The 13,209-nt window shown below is 45.1% G+C and overlaps 1 protein-coding gene across 3 annotated transcripts in view; it reads right to left on the reverse strand.

Annotated features, from left to right (window-relative positions):
• matk (megakaryocyte-associated tyrosine kinase) overlaps positions 1 to 13,209 on the reverse strand; it is a 95,441-nt gene that overhangs the window by 81,435 nt on the left and 797 nt on the right. The window contains exon 1 of one of the 3 annotated variants that reach the window (XM_078198120.1): positions 987 to 1,041. The exons of the other annotated variants lie outside the window; for them this stretch is intronic. The gene's annotated coding sequence lies outside the window, so the exon portion shown is untranslated. Of the gene's footprint in view, positions 1 to 986; positions 1,042 to 13,209 lie in introns of those variants that run through there. 3 annotated transcript variants of the gene reach the window in all.

Here is a 13,209-nt window from a genome sequence, read left to right on the forward strand (position 1 = left end):
GTATTCTCGTCCTGTCGAAATGAATGCTAACACTGCATTTGCCTTTCTAACTACCGACTCAACCTGCAAGTTAGTCCAAAGAGAATCCTGAACCACGACTCCCAAGTCCCTTTGTGCTTCTGATTTCTGAATTCTCTCCCCATTTAGAAAATAGTCTATGCCTCTATTCTTCCTACCAAAGTGCATAACTTCACACTTTCCCACGTCGTATTCCATCTGCCACTTCATTGCCAAGCTATGTCGAGCTATCCTTCTCTATATTCTTTATTTTCTTCCTTGTTCCTCCAAAGCTTCCAGTCTCTCTAACCATCAGGAAAATATTTTGATCAATCTCTCAGAACGAAGGATGAGAAGAGACCTAATAGAGATGTATAAGATGTTGAGAGGCATAGATCGGGTGGACTCTCAGAGGCTTTTTCCCAGGGTGGAAATGTCTGCTACGAGAGAACACAGGTTTAAGGTGCTGGGGGGTAGGTACAGGGGAGATGTTAGGGGTAAGTTTTTCACACAGAGGGTGGTGGGTGAGTGGAATCGGCTGCCGTCAGTGGTGGTGGAGGTGAACTCAATAGGGTCTTTTAAGAGACTCCTGGATGAGTACATGGAGCTTAATGGTATGGAGAGTTATCGGTAGGTCTAGAAGGTAGGGATGTGTTCGGCACAACTTGAGGGCCGAAGGGCCTGTTAGTGCTGTAGTTTTTCTATGTTCTATGTTCTAAATCATATTCCATTAAGAGTGGGAGAAGGGGGAAAATTTCAGAACTGGGTTTCAACTACAGAATGCACAGAATCAAATCACTGATCTGGTTTCAAATTATTTGCCTTGAAGAATGGTTGAATTTTCAGAAGGAAGTGACTGCAAAAACAAGTACAGAGCATTTCCCTCACTCGTGGTTTTGAACACAACTGTTTCTTGCTGTTTTCTGAGCTTTATGTTCTATTCTTTACCTCTTGTCTATCACAGGATGAAAATAGAAAACAGGACTTACAAGCTCCAAGGAGGTAACGGCTGGAGGATTTTACAGCAATGTAGTGATGTGCTAATTTCATACATATCACTCGAGCATCCACAAACCTTCCTGCTAGTCCGCCTCAGCTTGAAGCATGCACCAAGTGAAGGAGGTCAGTCACAAAGTAGGAAGTACTCAGAAGTGGGCTGAAGAGAGGCTTAACAACTCATATCCATAATATACTCATAATCTCTCGCGCACGCACACACGGGCGTCCATACGTACATACAATTGTCTACACACAAACGCCCCCCCACAGACATTCATATGTACATACCAACATGCATACACACATGTATGCACACACAGACAGAAGATCAGAAGAAATAGGAGCAGAAGTAGGCCACTCAGCCCAAGCAGATATAGGCCATTCAGCCCACTGATCTTGCTGTGCCAGTCAATAAGATCACGTTGCGATCTTACCAGCTTGCCATGCCGGTCGATTGGTGTGGCGAGCCGGTAAACTAGGGTGAGGGGCGGAAAATCGGGTTCATGCCAGGTTTCTCGCCTCTCGCAATCTTGCCAGCCCCGTTTTGCTAGCGAAACCAGCCTCATGCCCAAGAAGGGCACGAGGCCGATTGAAGTATTAATGACATCTTTTACATGTTCTTCTGAACTACAATGAGCCTCGACTCAAACTTGCTCAATCCTTCCTCATAAGACAATGCCTTCATCCCAGAAATCAGTCCAAACGCTGGAAAATCTCAGCAGGTCTGGCAGCATCCGTAAAGAGAAAAGAGCTGACGTTTCGAGTCCAGATGACCCTTTGTCAAAGCTGAAAGGCAGAGAAAGCGGGAGTTATTTATACTGCAGGGTGAGGGAATGAAAGATGAGTCATAGCGACAGAAACCAGGGGAAAGGCTGCGAATGGCTGTCCCCGGAGAGAATAAAAGGTGCGAAAGGCCAAACGGCAGAGAAGCTGAAATCAGAGGGTAAACTGTGACAGATGAAGGTGTGGGGGGAGGGGATGGATGGGAAAGAGATGAAATGGAGAAAAAGGGGGAAGCAAAGGGGGAGAAAAGGTAAGGGAAGGGGGAATAAAATAGGGGCGAAGAGTGGGAGCGAAAGAAAAATAAACAAAGACAATAAAGAAGTAAAAGGTGGAGAACAGTTAAAAATAAAATGGTAAAATTTTTAACTGTTCTCGACCTTTTACTTCTTTATTAGCTTTCTTTATTTTTCTTTCCCCCCAGCCCACTCATCCCCTCTATTTTATTCCCCCCTTTCCTTACCTTTTCTCCCCTTTTGCTTCCCCTTTTTCCTCTCTCCCACCCATTCTCTCCCCCCCCCCCCGGAGAATTCCAACCCACAACTTTAGGACTATGCTGGTTACTAAGAAGCAAGGAGCCATTCATGAACTGGAGGCCATACAAAGGAGAGCCATAAGATTTCATCACTGGTATCCCTATGTCTTGAGTTATGGGAAAGATTTCAGAGACTGAGGCCTTTCAGTCTTGATGGCATCTCAAGGGTGATCTTTTGGAGATACAAAAGATACTGCACCATATGTAAAAGGCAAAATTTTGATCAGTAATCTAACATTAAGTTGCAAGGGTAGAACAAGGAGCCACAAGCTCAAACTAATAAAAGACAAATAGAACTTCTTCACACAAAAGTGTGATCAGCGCATGACTAGTTATTTTCTTGTAACAGATGACATTCTGGGGATGGGGAGCAAGTCGGCTTCTTCCCAGCTGATAACCCGCTCCGCAAGAAATGAATAGAATGCTGGTGTAGCCAAGACTTGTTATCCTGTGACAGGGTGAACATGATAGAGTGATAAATATACTGTGGGAATGCTGTTCATGCTGGGCTCTGAGGAACAGCTTTTCCTGTGTTACAGGGGAAAGTTATTGAATGCAAACCCGGATCTCCGGGAAGCAAGTGTAGAAAACAAAATTCTTAAGGAATTGCCATTGGTAATTTCCTCAGACCCTCTCATGCTCCAAGGCCATAATTCTGGTGAAAATTCCACTTAAGCATGTCAGCAGGGTTTCTGCCAAAGTCATAAGGGGCAGAGTTGGAGTAAACACCAAGAAAATTCCTGGGAAATTAATTTTGCCACAAAGCAGTACCAGAAATAAGCAAAGGTCTCCAAACCTGTGGCTAAAGATCCACAGGTTTAACTATGGATTCCTCCCACAGTCCGAAAGATGTGCTGGTTAGGTGCATTGGCCATGCTAAATTCTCCCTCAGTGAACCCGAACAGGCACCGGAGTGTGGCGACTAGGGGATTCTCACAATAACTTCACTGCAGAGTTAATGTAAGCCTACTTGTGACTAATAAATGAACTTTAAAACTTGATCTCATTGGTGAAATGAGATCTGAACATGTCCCACACTAATGAGTTGTGTTCTTTTTGTGGGCCGCGGGAATGCCTAGTTCACCCATTCTCAATCCAGAACTTCCCTCCATCCTCATCCATCCAATCGTTGTCATGAACATGTACAAAATTCCTCCAGGAAGCTTGGTTTTGAGTCTTGTTTTACATTTGAAAATTATCATAAGCTTTAATTTTGTTCCATGCAGGCTAGTTACACCAGGAATCTTGTCTTTTCATGTCTTGTGGTTGCCACTAGCAGTATTTTTGAATCTTTCTACTCCCTGATTTGGATGCAGGGCCTATCAAAATTCTTGGGTATTTCTTCCTTATTGCCGAAGTAACAAAATGGGCATTCGCGGTGTTGCTGTTTGATGATGAATTAGAAACATAGAAACATAGAAAACTACAGCACAAAACGGGCCCTTCGGCCCCACAAGTTGTGCTGAACATATCCCTACCTTTTAGGCCTACCTATAACCCTCCATCCTATTAAGTCCCATGTACTCATCCAGGAGTCTCTTAAAAGACCCTATTGAGTTTGCCTCCACCACCACTGACGGCAGCCGATTCCACTCGCCCACCACCCACTGTGTGAAAAACTTCCCCCTAACATTTCCCCTACCGACCCCCCAGCACTTTAAACCTGTGTCCTCTTGTAGCAGCCATTTCCACCCTGGGAAAAAGCCTCAGAGTCCACCCGATCTATGCCTCTCAACATCTCATATACCTCTATTAGGTCTCCTCTCATCCTACGTCTCTCCAAGGAGAAAAGACCGAGCTCCCTCAGCCTATCCTCATAAGGCATGCCACTCAATCCAGGCAACATCCTTGTAAATCTCCTCTGCACCGTTTCAATCTTTTCCACATCCTTCCTGTAATGAGGCGACCAGAACTGAGCACAGTACTCCAAGTGGGGTCTGACGAGGGTCTTATATAGCTGCATCATTATCCCCGGACTCCTAAACTCAATCCCTCAATTGATAAAGGCCAGCACACCATACGCCTTCTTAACCACCTCCTCCACCTGCGGGGCCGATTTTAGAGTCCTATGGACCCAGACCCCAAGGTCCTTCTGATCCTCTACCGTACTAAGAGTCTTTCCCTTTATATTGTTGGAAAATGGTCATTTTGACACTGGGATCTGTTGGTCGTCTCTGAGCGATCTGAGTCTTTTGCTCCATAGAGCAGTTTAACCAATCAACCAGCAATTACTCTGAAATCTTTGTTGGACTCAGTATGTGATTTGGCCCATTTAAGTGCAGATAAACTGTTTGCATTTCTGGTGACGATGTAACCATTCTGACGATTTCCAAAGACCCATTCTAATACATTCTTCTCAAGATCAGGCCTGGTCCCTGTTCCCATAACCTATTTATTCTTAGGCATCTTCTTCAGGATGGATTCCTCCTTCTTCCATTCTCACAACAATTTTTCATATTCCCTCACTGCAGCACATAATCATTTGACGAATTATAAATGCTACAATTTGTTTTAGCTTAAAACCAGCTTGCGGTTTCATTCTTTTTTTTGCAAGAGGACCCATTTCCGTTCACCAGCCACCATGCGTGGTCTGCTTGGTGTGGGTATGTCTTAACCTTCCTCCATAACCTCTTGGCCACATAACATGCTGCTTTCATAATCATGACAAAGGACTTTAAGAAGCCCAACCTCAAATCGTCTACCTTAACCCATGTACTGACCTAAGGGCGGTATAACACTAAACATATATTTCTCTGCTGAAACACTGAGACCAGCAAATAACACAAATATATCCTTAAACATGCAGCTACTACCTGAAAAATTGTGGGGGTGGGATCAACCTATATGCCAAGTATAAGCCTGAACATGGATTTTGACAGTGCAAATATGAGGTCAGCTTATACACCAGGTTGATTTATACACCATGATCTTGGTTGATTTGTATCTGGACTTCCTTAACCACCTCAGTTTTATATCTCCTAGTATATCCTGACTGAACAAAAATCTACTCGCCGCTGTTCTGATACTTTCATTTCACTTCAACAGCCATTAGCAGGATAGGATTCCAGATTTTCATGGCGCTTTATGTAAAGAAATGCTTCCTGACATCAGGCCAGAATGGTTCACCCCTTATGCTGAGCTTTGTTCTGGGCTCCCCACAAGAGGAAATAGTTTCTCTCCATCTATTCTATCATTTCCTTTCATCGCCTCAAACAGCCCGATTAGATTAATCCTGAACCTTCTCTACACAAGCCTAGTCTACGCAACTCACTCTCATAGCTTGGCCTTCTGGATCCTTTTTGATCTGTTGACAATATAGCTAAATTTAAACTGGTTAAGATCTAATGGGCGCTCCTGCATATGGCGTTGCTTTACAGGCGCTGTCAGCAGGAATTGGGCTATCGGATTCCCAGGAGTTGGCAGTAGAATGGCCTTTCACAGGATCTCAGAGACTTTTGTCCACTAAATGCTAAAGGCAGAGAATACAATCAAGCTTCTTTTACATGGTTCGATGCTGGGTTACCCAAACGCTGCTGAAGCTTCCTGAAGCCCTTTGTTGATGATCATTAAAAATAAAATGGCGTGCACACGTTAAAGCTACGGTTCCCAACATATAGAGGGGATAGTAGATAAACAATGGATACACCAATCTACTGAGCCAACTGAAATAGCGAGACACCTTAGTGAGAAAGGCTGACAGCTTCCACTCAAGCCAGTGTTGCAGACTCCACTTCCAAAAGAGGTGCATGAAAAGCTGCCTTCGAGGAATCTGGCCATAGCAATCAATAGAATGTGGCTCTGAGATTAACAAAGCCCACCCAGTGCCTTGTGAGAGCCCAGCAAGGTTTTGGGGCCTCCTCCTTTTGATCTAGAATTTTCTCTTAAAAATTCATTCATGGGGCATGGGCGTCGCTGGCTGGGCCAGCATTTATTGCCCATCCCTAGTTGCCAGAGGGCAGTTGAGAGTCAACCACATTGCTGTGGCTCTGGAGTCACATGTAGGCCAGACCAGGTAAGGGCGGCAGATTTTCTTCCCTAAAGGACATTAGTGAACCAGATGGATTTTTTCCAACAATCAACAATGGTTTCATGGTCATCAGTAGATTCTTAATTCCAGATAGTTTTTTATTAAATTCAAATTCCACCATCTGACATGGTGGGATTTGAACCCCGGTCCCCAGAACAAAAGCTGAATTTCTGGATTAATAATCTACCAATAATACCACTAGGCCATTGCTTCTCCTTAATGCCTAGAATTCCTGCTCCCAGAATGCCTGCATGCTTTGAATCCAGGAATACCCATGCACATTGAACACAAGGTGTCCATATATTCTTACTCTGGTTTAGCTGGTTCGACCAACTGGACAACTGACCTTTTGTAGAGAGTGGTTGGAAGGGGCTGATGCAGGAAAGTCACTCATCATGGCTCAGGGGTCACGTAAGATTCAGAGAGCTGCCCAGGAAGACCTGCTGATGGCAGGGTGGTAGGGGTGGGGGGGTTCCTCATCCACTGACACTCAGAATCTGCAGTAATTTGCTTGTATCTAACTATTTGGTCTTGTTTGCTTTGGCCAGTGAAGTTTTTATGTCACAATAACATCCTGAAGGAGGAAGGTATGTTTCATGCCCTGCCGGTATTGAGAAATATTTTGCCAACTTGCAGTAAAACTGTCACTATTTATTTAAAGGGTGCCAAACATCAGAAAAAAACATTGACATTCTACAATGGCTTGCACATCTCAAAGACTTGCAATCTTGCAGAGACACTTTGCCAACAACTGTAACATTGTCTCTTAATTAGTTTCTACTGGGATGGTCAGTCCCCAGTCTGCACTGGGATGGTCAGTCCCCAGTCTGCACTGGGATGGTCAGTCCCCAGTCTGCACGGGGATGGTCAGTCCCCAGTCTGCACGGGGATGGTCAGTCCCCAGTCTGCACGGGGATCGTCAGTCCCCAGTCTGCACTGGGATGGTCAGTCCCCAGTCTGCACTGGGATAGTCAGTCCCCAGTCTGCACTGGGATAGTCAGCCCCCAGTCTGCACTGGGATAGTCAGTCCCCAGTCTGCACTGGGATAGTCAGTCCCCAGTCTGTACTGGGATAGTCAGTCCCCAGTCTGTACTGGGATAGTCAGTACTCAGTCTGTACTGGGATAGTCAGTACTCAGTCTGTACTGGGATAGTCAGTACTCAGTCTGTACTGGGATAGTCAGTACTCAGTCTGTACTGGGATAGTCAGTACTCAGTCTGTACTGGGATAGTCAGTACTCAGTCTGTACTGGGATAGTCAGTACTCAGTCTGTACTGGGATAGTCAGTACTCAGTCTGTACTGGGATAGTCAGTACTCAGTTTGTACTGGGATAGTCAGTCCCCAGCCTGTACTGGGATAGTCAGGCCCCAGCCTGTACTGGGATAGTCGGTACTCAGTCTGTAAAGGGATGCTCAGTACTCAGTCTGTACTGGGATAGTCATTCCTCAGTCTGCACTAGTGTGATGATTACATGCGCTGATACAGGAAGATGTTTCCAATACAATAACAGTAGCTATATTTTGTGTTCTGTTGTGAGGGATATTAGTGCTGTACAGTCAAGCATTTCTCAAATCAGTGCCAATATTAATTAGGATGTGGAGATGACGGCATTGGACTGGGGTGGGCACAGTAAGAAGTCTCACAATACCAGGTTAAAGTCCAATAGGTTCATTTGGAATCACGAGCTTTCAAAGCGCACTCACCTGATGAAGAAGGAGCAGTGCTCCAAAAGCTTGTGGTAAAAAATAAACCTGTTAAACTTTAACCTGATGTTGTGAGGCTTCTTAATATGAATTAGCCCAGGTGAGGAATGTTATTGGTTAGATAGAGGAAAGAAAGATTCTTGTATTATATTCTCCCATTAACATTCTCAGATCTTGAAAAATGCAAGTTAGACATAGCTGAAAACTGCTTCTGCATTGGCCCATCAAACACTCCCAAGTTAAGTACAGCACATGTTAGATAGAGAGTAAATCGATCTCCCTCTACACTGGACCGTCAAACACTCCCTGATCAAGTACAGCATTGGTTAGATACTAGCCTTCTTGAGTTTGGGATTAGTTGTGTGTTCTGAGACTGCACCAACCCAATACCCAATCTCATTTACTCCAGCTCTCTTACCATTAGAACATAGAGTCATTGAGGTATACAAGCACAGAAAAAGGCCCTTCAGCCCATCGCATCTGTGCCAGTCAAAGACAAACCACCCAACTATTCTAATTCCATTTTTCAGCTATTGGCCCATAGTCTTGGTTGCCTTGGCATGGCAAGTGCATATCTAAATACTTCTTAAATATTATGAGGGTCTTTGCCTCCACCACCCTTTCAGGCAGTGAGTCCCAGACTCTCATCACCCTTCCAGGCAGTGAGTCCCAGACTCCCACCACCCTTTGGGTGAAAATGTTTGACCTCAAATCGCCTCTAAACCTCCTGCCCTTACCTTAAATCTATGCCCCCTGATCATTGATCTATCCAGAGGGGACTACAGGAACAGGAGACAGTCAGTAATTTTCTGGATGACCATCTCATCAATTCTCATCCCCTCTGTCGGGGCTGAATTTCAGATGAAGCCCAAGGTGTAAACTCTTTGTATTAATCCACTGCATCATCCAGACTCCCTCAGCATGTACAGGCTGATATAGGGAAATCCATTCCAATAAACCATAAAGTCGCAGTCATTGAATAATTGTCACAAGGCTGGATGCTAGGCTGCTATCTAAAAACACATGGCAAGTTGATCAGTTTCCTTCTGAAACACTGGGGGGGGGGGGGGGGGGGTGTGGGGCCGGGGGGAGGGGGGGGGTGGTTCCAGTGGGACTATACAACTTAGAGTCCAGTACGTGTACTGAGGTACTAAAAAAGGTTGGTGTCTGATTATATAAGGGGAAGAATTACACTCATGTCGGACAACTGTTTTGTTCATATTTAGAACAAGTATACGGTTACTCAGCTTAGATCTATTGAACAAAGACATATGGTTACACCTACTAACATAAGCCTCCTGGTTAAAAAAACTTATTTGGCATACAGAGGGTGGGATTTTCCAGCCGCACCTGTCCTAAAATCCCACCCGAAGTCAACGGACTTTTGCATAGTCCGCCCCCCTGCCCGCTATGATCCCGTGTGATGGTCCAAATGTGATTTTATTTCCAATCTCTTGCTGCAACATTAGGGGCCATTTAGTTAGGCTAGTGTGTGGATCAGATTAACATCTCTAGTGTAGGTTCGATCCTTGGTCTGATTGAAGTAGATTTGGAGCCTCCCTCCTTGCCCTGTCCCAAGAGCGGAAGGCAATGGCAAAACACACGACAAAAGCTGACCAAAAACTGGCTCAGGGTGAAGCGCCAGCAGACAGTGAGCCAATTAGCCTTCAGGCAGAGGACCCATGACATGGCATGACTCCAATGTTTCTCTCTGAAAATATTGGAGTACAAATTCACCATGGACAATATTGTGTTGCAGTCAACATGATGCCACTGTCCATTAAACACGGAGACAAATTTCTGATTTTATCTGGTGCTGTCCCTCAGTGGTGTCCAGTTCCTCATGGGTGCGTCTAGATCAGAAAGCTACTGCCCTCCGTATAGCGGAGGAGCTGCTGATGACCTCTGCCCCAACCCTGCCAAAGAACCGATGGAGGGCACCTCATTAGCATCTAATTGGTGGCTACCCATGCCATTAGTGCCTTAGTTGCCTGTTGGGAGGAGGTAGGTCACAAGAAATGTGAACAAAATGAATGAGATAGTCATCGAATTTCAGGAAGCGTAGGGAGGACATGCCCCTGTCTCCATCAATGGGAACGAAGTAGAAATGGTCAAGAGTTTCAAGTTTTTATGTGTCCAGATCACCAACAACCTGTCCTGGACCCCCCATGCCGACACTATAGTTAAGAAAACCCACCAAACGCCTCTACTTTCTCAGAATACTAAGGAAATTTGGCATGTCTGCTACAACTCTTACCAACCTTTACAGATGCACTATAGAAAGCATTCTTTCTGGTTGTATCACAGCCTAGTAGGCTCCTGCTCTGCCCAAGACCATAAGAAACCACAAAAGGGTTGTGAACAAAGCCATCACTCAAACCAGCCTCCCACCCACTAACACTATCTACACTTCCCACTGCCTCGGAAAAGCAGCCAGCATAATTAAGGACCCCATGCACCCCAGATGTACTCTGTTCTACCTTCTTTCATTGAGAAAAAGATACAAAAGTCTGAAGTTACGTACCAACCGATTCAAGAGCAGCTTCTTCCCTGCTGCCATCAGACTTTTGAATAGATCTACCTCACATTAAGTTGATCTTTCTCTACAGTCTAGCTATGACTGTAACACCACATTCTGCATTCTCTCCTTTTCTTCTCTATGTACGGTATGCTTTGTCTGTATAGCGCTTAAGAAACAATATTTTTCACCGTATACTAATACATGTGATAATAATAAATCAAATCAAACCCATGTCCAGCATTTTTTTTCTATTCTTTCATGGGGTGTGAACTTAATAGAATCATAGAATCCTGGCAGTGCAGAAGGAGGCCATTCAGCTTATTGAGCCTGCACCAACAACAATCACACCCAGGTCCCATCTGTAACCTCACGTATTTACCCCGCCAGTCCCTGCTAGATGATCTTGCTGCCAATATCATCACTTGTTGCCTATCCCCAATTGCCTTGAGAAGGTGTTGGTGAGCCACCTTTCTGAACTATTACAGTCCACACTGTGGTTCGTTCAGCAATTTCAGAGGGCAGTTAAGAGTCAATCAGGTTGCTGTGTGTCTGAATTCATACATAGGCCAGACCAGATAAGAATGGCAGATTTTCTTCCTGGAATGACTCAGTTGGGTTTTTATGACAATCGAAGATAGTTTCATGCTCACTTTCACTGTCAGGGTTCCTTCACTGTCACTGGGTCGAAATCCAGGTATTCCTTTCCTAACAGCACTGTGGGTGCACCTACACCACAGACTGCAGCGGTTCAAGGCGGCAGCTCACCACCACCTTCTCAAGGGCAGCATGGTGGCACAGTGGTTAGCATTGCTGCCCCACAGTGCCAGGGACCCGGGTTTGATTCCCAGCTTGGGTCACTGTCTGTGTGGCATTTGCACATTCTCCCTGTGTCTGCATGGATTTCCTCCGAGTGCTCCGGTTTTCTCCCACAGTCCAAAGATGTGTGGGTTAGGTGGATTGGCCATGCTAAATTGCCCCTTAGTGTCAGGGGCACTAGCTAGGGTAAATGTATGGGGATAGGGCCTGGGTTTGATTGTGGTTGGTGCAGATTTGATGGGCCGAATGGCCTCCTTCTGCACTGTACGGATTCTATGGTTCTAATTAGGGAGGGACAATAAATGGTGGCCAAGCCAAAGACACCCACACCCTATGAAAATATAAGACAAAAATTACTGAGACTAGCTTTCACTTCCAGATTTATAAATTGTATTGAAATTCCACCAGCTGCTATAGTGAGATTTGAACCTGTGCCCCCAGAACATTAACCTAGGCTACTGAATTACTAGTCCAATGACATTACCACATTACCATTATCTTATTTTAACAGTACTGCTATTTTTCTCCCAGGTTGCTCTCAGCGGTGTCTGGGAGATTAGTATGTAGATTCCTCTGGGCTCTACACTAACTCAGGATGGTTGGCAACTCAGTCCACTCCTCAATTCAATATGGCCCAAAACATCAGGTTTTGGGTTAATGGATCTGAAACCACGCAACCTGTTAATGGTAATGATGAAGTCATACTTTCCAAAGCTGAGTGCTGACGTTAGTCCGCGACTCATGCGCTTGATATAAAGTTTAAGTTTATTTGTGTCACAAGTAGACTTACATTAACACTGCAATCAAGTTATTGGGAAATCGAACCTGGGTCTCTGGCACTGTGAGGCAGCAGTGCTAACGACTGTGCCACCGCGCCTATCACTGACCAACATGCTCACTTCTGTTCCCTCACCGTTGCCCAATGATCAATAAGTGCCAGTCCCATCATTTCAGTCCTGCTTATAAAAAGTCTGTGCTACTCCTGTTTTCTACAAAATCCCACATACCTGAAAATATTGCTTCCACTGGAAATGGCACTTCGCCAGTCCCCAAGTACCAGTATTCAGGGTCGCCATCCAAGCAGAACATAGAATCCCTATAGTGCAGGAGGAGGCCATTCGGCCCTGCGAGCCTGCACTGACAACAGTCCCACCCAGGCCCTATCCCCATAACCCCACATATTTACCCTCCTAGTCCTTTGACACTCAGGGTCAATTTCGCATGGCCAATCCACCTACCCTGCATATCTTTGGACTGTGGGAGGAAACCAGAGCACCCGGATGAAACCCACATAGACATGGGGAGAATGTGCAAACTCCACACAGACAGTGACCCAAGCCAGGAATTGACCCCAGGTCCCTGGAGCTGTGAGGCAGCAGTGCTAGCCACTTTGCCACCATGTCACCGTATAATAACCAATCTACTGTCAGTAATATCCAAAGAAGTGGCTCATAAGCCGTGAGCTGACCACGTCAGTGATTATGGGCCTGATGATTTTTTAAAAAAAGCAAATTTCTGCAAAGGACACGATTTGTAAATTCTGTGTTAATATTTCTTAAAGTTTGAAATTTCCGATCTGGTTGGTAAACTGCACAAAAACAGCACCCCTTTTGATTGGGGCATTTTCTGAGGTAAATTGTGCAACTTCCTGCCAAGCAAGAGCCAAGTTCATTTTTGATTTATTTTTAAAACAAACAAAAAGCTGATCCTCTTACCTGGCCAGTGAAACAAGAGCACTGGCCAGCAGTGAGCTGAATTCTGTTACAGTAACCAATTGGAGAATTTTGAGTGATTTGAGAGGGTACCCCACGGAATGGCACGTTGTCTCCT

This window comes from Mustelus asterias, chromosome 26 (assembly GCF_964213995.1).
Source record: "Mustelus asterias chromosome 26, sMusAst1.hap1.1, whole genome shotgun sequence".
Taxonomy (NCBI): Eukaryota; Metazoa; Chordata; class Chondrichthyes; order Carcharhiniformes; family Triakidae; genus Mustelus; species Mustelus asterias.